The sequence below is a fragment of the Petaurus breviceps genome, unplaced genomic scaffold (genome assembly GCF_028583685.1).
Source record: "Petaurus breviceps papuanus isolate PSGF00001 unplaced genomic scaffold, PetGlider_PUasm1.0 207, whole genome shotgun sequence".
Lineage (NCBI taxonomy): Eukaryota > Metazoa > Chordata > Mammalia > Diprotodontia > Petauridae > Petaurus > Petaurus breviceps.
In genome coordinates, this window is record NW_027185850.1 from 790,737 (window position 1) to 799,230 (window position 8,494).

Genomic DNA, 8,494 nt, shown 5'->3' on the forward strand with positions numbered 1-8,494 from the left:
ATCCATCCATCCATCCATCCATCCATCCATCCATCCATCCATCCATCAATCCACCCACTCACATTTCCATCTGTCTATACATCCTTTCACCTGTCTATCTCCCTGCCTACCTACCCTATCTGCCTTAGCTACTTCTCCATTCCTCTTACATGGAAAGCCTTCTCTTATAATAAATAATTTGCAAAAAGGAAAAAAATCATTCTAAGTTAAAATTTATGTTTATTTTTAGTTTACATCATTCATTTACACAAGATTTTTAGTGACAAATTTTCTCCCTATCTTTCCCCTACCCACCACCCCAAAACAGCGATCCCACTATATATCCTCTCCCCTAATTTACTCTCTCCTATATCCTCCCCCATCCTCACTCCAACTTTCAGGTAGGGCAAGATGGATCTCCATACCCCAATCCCTGTACATCTCATTTCCCCGTTGCATGTAAAATAATAATAATAATAATAATAATAAATATAATTATAATAATATTTTTAAACATTTTATTTTAAAACTTTGAATTCCAGATTTTTTCCCTTCCTCCCTCATCACCCAGCCTTACTGGGAAGATAAGCAATTCAATATAGGTGGTACATGTGTAGTTACCCAAATCATTTCCATAGAAGTTATTTTGTGAAAGACTGACTATATTTCCCTCCATCCTATCCCTCTCCCCACTAGTTCTATTCTCTACTTTGACCCTGTCCCTTTTCAAAAGTATGTGATTCTAACTACCCCCCCCCAAACCTGCCTTCTCCTCCATCATACCCCCTCTTATCCCCTTCCCCCCTACTCTCCTGTAGTATAAGATACCCAATTTAGAGTGTATGTCATTCCCTCCCTAAGCCAAATTCAGGGATAGTAAGGTTGATCCATTCCCTTTTGCCTTCCTATTTTTCCCCTCCATTGTAACAGTTGCCCCTTGCCTCTTCTATATGAGATAATTTACCCCATTCTGTCTCTCCCTATCTCCTCTCATTATATTCTTCTCTCATCTATATATTTCACCTTTTAAATACCATCCCTTCCTATTCAATTGATCCTGTGCCCTCTATGCATACCTATATACATATGTAAGACACTCATATATGTATTCATACATATATAGACATACCCTCTTATATAGACTTACACACAAATTTATATTCCCTTCAACTATCCTCATACTGAGAAAAGTCTCATGAGTTACAATGATTGTTTTTCCATGTAGGAATATAAATATTTCAACTTGAGTAAGTTCCTTATGATTTCTTTTCCCTGTTTACCTTCTCATGATTCTCTTATTTCTTGTCAAATTTTCTATTCAACTCTGGTTTTTTCATCAAGAATGCTTGAAAGTCCTCTATTCCACTGAATGACCATATTTTTCCCTGAAATATTATACTCAGTTTTGCTGTGTAGGTGATTCTTGGTTTTAATCCTAGCTCCTTTGATCTCTGGAATATCATATTCCAAGCCGTTCAATCCCTTGCTGTAAAAGATGATATATTCTGTGTTATCCTGATTGTGTTTCTACAATATTTGAATCGTTTTTTCTTGAGTGCTTGTAATATTTTCTCCTTGATCTGGGAACTGTGGAACCTGGCTATAATATTCCTATGAGTTTTCTTTTTTGGTATCCTTTTCAAGAGGTGATGGGTGAATTCTTTCAATTTCTACTTTGCCCTCTGGTTCTAAAACATCAGGGCAATTTTCCTTGAGAATTTCTTGAAGGATGATTTTTAGCTTCTTTTTTTGATCATGGCTTTCAGGTAGTCCAATAATTTTTAAATTATATCTCCTGGATCTATTTTCCAGGTCTGTAGTTTTTCCAATGAGATATTTCACATTGCTTTCTATTTTATTCATTTGTTTGCATCTTTTTAATAGTATCTTGATTTCTCATAAAGTCATTAGCTTCCATTTGCTCCAATCTAATTCTGAAGTAATTATTCTCTTCAGTGAGTATTGAAATTCTTTTCCATCTGGCAAATTCAGCTTTTTAGGCATTCTTCTCCTCATTGGCTTTTTGGACTTCTTTTGCCATTTCAGTTAGTCTATTTTTAAGGTGTTATTTTCTTCAGTCAGGTTGTTGACTCTCTTTTCATGATTTTCTTGCCTCATTCTTATTTCTCTTCCCAATTTTTCCTCCACTTCTCTTACTTGATTTTCAAAATCCTTCTTGAGCTCTTCCATGGGCTGTATCCAGTTCATATTTTTCTTGGAAGCTTTTGATGCAGGAGTTCTGACTTCATTTTCTTCCACCTATTCCATGCTTTGATCCTTTTAGTCCCCCAAAAAGGAATCTAAAGTTCGATTGCTACACTTTCTTTGCTTCCTTTGCTTTCTCATGCTGCCAGACAATTACTTGAGTTTTGAGCTCTTTGCCACAGTAGAACTCTGCTTCCAGAGGGGAGAGATTTGTCCCAAATTGCTGGGGTTTTCAAAGATGCCAGAGCTATTAGGAGGGTGCCATCTCTACAGCCCCCACATGCTCTGGCTCACTGGTCACACACCTCAGGACTACCACCCAAGACTGTGAACCAGATCCAGGCAGGTTAAAGCAAGAGCAATTCCCCTCTGAATGGTCGCTTGCCCCCCCTACAATCCACAGGCAAGGAGCTCAGAAGCCGTCATGTGGAGGTGGCTGCATGGCTGCCATGCCTCTGCTGTTTCTCATTCCAGGTGGGGGGGATAGATGCTGGACCACATCTCTGTCCCCTCCACAATTCTAATAGAGTTCTACACTGACTTTATACTTTGTCTTTGGCATTTATGTGTTGATATTTCCGGAAACCTCCACAGCTGCTTGTGATCCACTCTCTAGAAGTCTGTTCTTCCTGCAGCTGGTCAGGTCCACCCTGGTATTGAAAGCAAAGTCTCAAGTGGGGCTGGGCTGTGCTCCCAGAATGCTGTGATGGACCCTTCCTGCCGGCCTGCCAGGCTTCATTCAGTGGGAAATTTGTTTCTCTCTGTCACTTTGTGGGTTCTGTAGTTCTAAAATTTGTTTAGAGTCATATGTTATAGATGTTTGAATCAGTTGGGGGTGGGGGAGATGATGGAATTTTCCTTCTTCTATGCCACCATCTTGACTCTTCCAAAAAAATCATTAAGAAATCAATAAGTAGTAACCAAAAATCTGACAATATAGTCAATGTCCCTTACCAGTTTTCTATTCAAGTATTTTGTAAATATTTGTACTTATTCTCAATATGTTTACTCTTAATATTCTTATATATGTATGTCTTGTTCCTCCCATTAGTATATAATCTTTTTGAGGACAGGAATTTTTTCATTCATTGTATTTGTATCTCTAGTGCTTTGCTTATGGTAAGTCTTTGATAAACACTTGTGATGGATTCCTTTGCAAAGAAAGGGGAGTTGAAAGAGGTGCATTTTGAATGGCATGATCTGCTGTAGCAAGTCTTCTCTAACAAATAGACATTGATTCACCAGGAAAGGACAACAGATTGACCAATACTTAGGCAGAAGTAAGCTCCATTTTTCACCTTTCCTAAGAATTAAGATAGAGGTTGTCATGATTAACCATATGAAATATTAAATGTTTTCAGAGAAGCTTTAGGAAAAAAAAAAGTATTGAAAATGTTTGGGAGTATATACAAAGAAAATATCTTAAGTATTTTCCCATGTGAACTCTAGGACCTAATGTATAAACTTACCATCATCATCTTTAATTCTGGTGTCTGATGCCCCCTTACTGCTATTGATTCATATAGTGGTTCTGACTTTTAAGTGGTACTTGAGCTAGTAATATGGCCAAGGATGGGCACAAGGGAAAATTAACCATCTGTGTGAGACTTCTCAAATGAATCATGCAGTGGGACCTAATGCCATTTCCTTTCTTGTTTTATGTGTAAATAATGCCACTAGAAGACCGGAATAGATTTGGGAAGCAATGATCTTTAATGCATCAAAGCTTAGGCAACATATGACTCTACCTCATTAAATTAAATCCCCAAAGCATTATTGACTATGTCATAGAGGAAGAGAAATGCTAAGTTGGACAAAATCAAACTCACTAAAATCAATGTAAGACAAGATCAAATTTATGCTAAATAATAAGGAAATATTGCAACTATATGGAGAGAATTGCATCATATATTATTTATTGTATTGTTTTCTTCAAAGAGAAAATAAGGTGTTCTTTAAAAATTATGTGAGAGAAGAGGCATAAAGGAGGCAATAAGATGGATTATGATGAGCAAAGAATGTTGGTGAAAGGAACATGATTGATGAACAAGCCTTGGGCTCCAATGACACACACAGAACGTTTAGAAAGACAGAATAAGGCCCTTTAAATACCAGGCGGGTTTCTTATGAGAGAGGATTAGAGGACATTGGCAAGAGTAGCTAAGAGTGAGAGAGCATAGATGGGCTACTATCTGTATCTTGGAATGAGTACCATCAATGGATCACTGATTCATAAAACATATCAAAGTAGGTTTTGAAGAAAAAATTCAGGTCGACTCCCAAAGTTCTAGAGCTAGAATGTATCCTGGAAGTCATCTAGTGCAAATACCATTTTTTTCTAGAGGAGGAAACAGAGACTAAGAGAGCTCAAGTCACCTGTTGAATCAGGCTATAGAGCAGACAAGTACTAGAGATTAGCCTTGAATCCCAGCCTTCTGACTCAAAGCCATATGCTTTCCAGGATCATTCTGTACTATGGAACTTTAACACTTCTCCACTAAACCTCTAGAGGTGACAGATATGAAAGTAGAATAATAATAATAATAATAAATCCAACTAAAACTCTGCATCATTGAAAGATTTTGAAGCAGGTCACATTCCCTGTTAAGTTTTACCAAGCAGCAGAGGTTTCAGGTAGAGACTTGGTGAAGCGTTGTGTGACTGCCATCTGATTAGATTAGCTCCATGCAGAGAAGCTCATCTCCCAAAGGCTGAATCCCAGGTGATGAATTTTTAACCATGAAGCAGGAGGAAATTGCATCCTGCACTAGAAGAGACGACCCATGGTAGGAGGGAAGCACAATTCACTCTTTCTCCCCTTTGAGAGTGTGGGAGCCCATGGGCATGCAATAATGCATTTATTGTTATACATAGTCCAAGTGCTGATTGACTTCACTGAATTAATTTTTCCCTTTTGATTCCAAAAATATTTGTTATGAAAGATGGATCTTTGGGTAGGGGAAAGGATGTCTTCAAAAAGTAGCTGATACAAAACCAAAACACATCAATGATAAGTTCCTTAAGTAAATTATTCATTAATTATTGCTTTCTCAGCTATGCAGAAGGCAGTCATTTTCTCTTCCCAGCAGCCAGCAGGGAGTCCCACTGGTCCCTGCAGTACAACATAATTCGAAAAGGTTCCCCCATAACTGTTTCTATGGAGCAGGGTATACTACATAGAGACAGTGAAGTCTGCCAAGTTCTCCCTTTAAATCCCACCTATCACCCTTATCAGTTAGATGACTACAGGCAAGTAATTCAACTTTTCTGGATTTCTATTTTCCCCATTTGTAAACTGAGACTAATAATGAGCACCTCCTTTAGATGGTTGTTGTCAGCATCAAGTGAGATTATGTATGTAAAGCATATTATATGTAATGGTAGCATTACCCTTTCTGAAGGATGGAAGGCTCCGGAGGGTGGGAGTTGTCACTGAACATAGTGTCTTCCACATTGTTGTTGCATCATAAATGCTTGATGAATCACTTTGGGGTTTTCAATTAAAAAAAATCTTTGCCTCAGTTTCTACATCTATAAAATGAGGACTTGGATTCCATGACTTCTAAGATTCCTTCCAGCTCTAAATCTATGATGCCATATTTATTAACATATTTTAATTTATATTTATTCATATCATCAACATTTATTAGTTAACTTAATAGATTAAGTAAATGAAATATTTAATAAGTTCCAATATTCTGTGAAGCAGTATGAAGAGTGAGCTGTCCTCAGACCTGGTAACACCTGGCATCCCAGCTCTGACACACACCCTGGCTATTTGACCTAGGAGAGAGTCTCTTAGTGCCATGGACAGGGCTCTAAGATGACACGTCTCGGAGAAGATTCTCACTAGAATTGATGGTGTTCCTCAACAAGTTGCTCTCTGCTGGAATAAAATTATATTTTTAATCTCTATTACTACCCCACTATGGGAAAGACCCTATTCTAGGCTCTGAGGAGGAAAGAATACAACAGTCAAATGGTACCAACCCTCTAGGAATTCCCCAAACTCCAGAATACAGGATATACAAAGATTATTTATGAGGGAAGGTGTTGAGGATCATGGAGGGAAATCAGGGAAAGCTGAATGGAGAATATGGCAGCTGAGTTGAGAACAGGTCCTGTGAGGCACATATATGGAAAGAGTCAATTCTAACATGGGTTGCAGTTGGCAGAAATGCTCAAGATCATCTCTGGCCATTTTGGTATTTGCTTAAGGCTCTGCACATTGGGAGAGAATGATAACTAGATGCCAATTCGAGAGAGTGGTGAAAGGAACATGATTGATGAACAAGCCTTGGGCTCCAAAGACACACACAGAACCTTTAGAAAGCAGAATAAGGCCCTTTAAATACCAGGCGGGTTTCTTATGAAAGAGGGATAGAGGACATTGGCAAGAGTAGCTAAGAATGAGAGAGCATAGATGGGCTAGATGGGGGAGAGAGAGAGAGACATCCTTAGGCTTTTAACTTCCAGCTTTGAGAGCAGAGACATAGAAAGTTCTAGACTGACTTTAGAGAGAGGTCCCTGAAGGGAAAAAAAAAAAGACTCTGGGAAGAAGCAAACATGGGGGAGTTGACCCCTTAATCACGGCACGTTCCTATGGCTACATGAGAACAGGAAGCACTTCAGGGAATTTCCCCTTGAATGAGTCTGGTGACTTTCTCACTCTGTCTCTCTGTGTGTCTCTGTCTCTCTTTCTCTTGTTATTTTGCTCCCTGTGTGGGATTTCATTCACTCTGCAAATTGTTTGATATAGTCTAATTTATATTACTTAGTCTAGTTTGTGTAACTCGTATAATCTTTATGACTGTGTGACAGACTTCATGGAACTGATGTTTAGGAGAAAAAGGAGTCAAAGCATTTAGATAGGTAGCTTTCATTCCCATTCAGCAGGTTGGTGATCAGGATAGTGGCTTTAAGGATTCTCCTTAGACTAGTGATATTGAGAGGGGCATATAGTTCCAGTTCCAGTACTGTGCCCCCATCTCTGAGGAGAGCAGACCGTCCCCCCCCCCCCCATGCAGGAGTCAATGTCTCTGCTGGAGAGGGCTGAGTGGAGGAGACAATAGAGAGATATCTTCATGCTTTCTTCCAGCCTCTTCTCAATAGGCTGAAGATGATGCACCCACATGTACAGCCTCTCACAGAAACATAGAAAGCCCTTCAGTGTATAAAATGGGGAGAGCTTAGACTGAACAGCTCTGAGCTCTGAAAGTAGACAATTCTGACCTGGACTACGGGCTTCTGGGGTGAGTTCATTGTTCATTCAGTTCAACTGAAACAGACTCCTGAAGGAAACATATTGCTTGAGAAGGGGCCGTCCAGGCCAATTCCTTGCACATTATGGCTGCTCAGTGACTGTTTCTTCACTGGACATAGGACTTCACTTGTCCTGACTGAGCCTGTCTGAGGGGCCTGCCCAGAGTGGAGCCAGCCCTCCCTGCCACGCAGGCTCAACCACTCCTGCTTAATTGTGCAGGGTTCCTTTGGTATGATTGCACATGTATAATCAATGTCAAATTACTTTCCTTCTCAAGGAGGTGAGGAAGGGAGGGAGAGAATTTGTAACTCAAAATTTAAAAAAAGAGTGTTAAAAATTTGCTTACATATTGTTGCAGATGAAATAAAAATGAAGTTTAAAAATGTGCACAAGTGATGAAAAGCCTGCATGCTCCATGTGCAGCCAGGAGGTCACAGTACCTTTCATCCTGAGCCCTCTCTGTAAGTGCCAGCTTTTTCCAGAACAGTATGCCAGGGTCAGGGAGCCCTTCTCAGTCAGGGTAATCTGATCCTGGAGCCTCTAAAACAGAGCGGATTCTTCTTGCCTGTTCTCCAGCTTAACCCTCACATGTAAGGGCCTGAGGTTGAAATGCAGAGGGGGACCAGTTCTACCTCCCTCCTCAAGCAGCTGGCTGAAGAGCAGGGATAGAGAGAAAAGAATCAACTAGCAGGGATGGGAGCAAAGATGTGGCAGGCTTTTGTTTGTTTCCTTTTGGTGGGGAGAGCAAAGACTCCTTTACAGGAGAGCTGGTCCACCCAGGAAGTAGGCACTCAAACAGGGACAGCAGACAGCCTATCCCCCATCCAAGACAAGGGGGAATCCATGTCTGTGTCTCCAGTGTCTTCTTCCATTGGAAGCAATGAGGGAGCTTTGCCAGGTTTCTGGCTGGCATCCCAGAGCACCCTCCATGGTCCCTCACCCAAGCTGCTAGGGCTTCTTCCTGAACTCCTTTCCATGTATGTCAGGGATCGGCTCCTGTTCTCCCTCCCTCCCTCCCTCCCTCTCTCTCTCTCTCTCTCTCTGTCT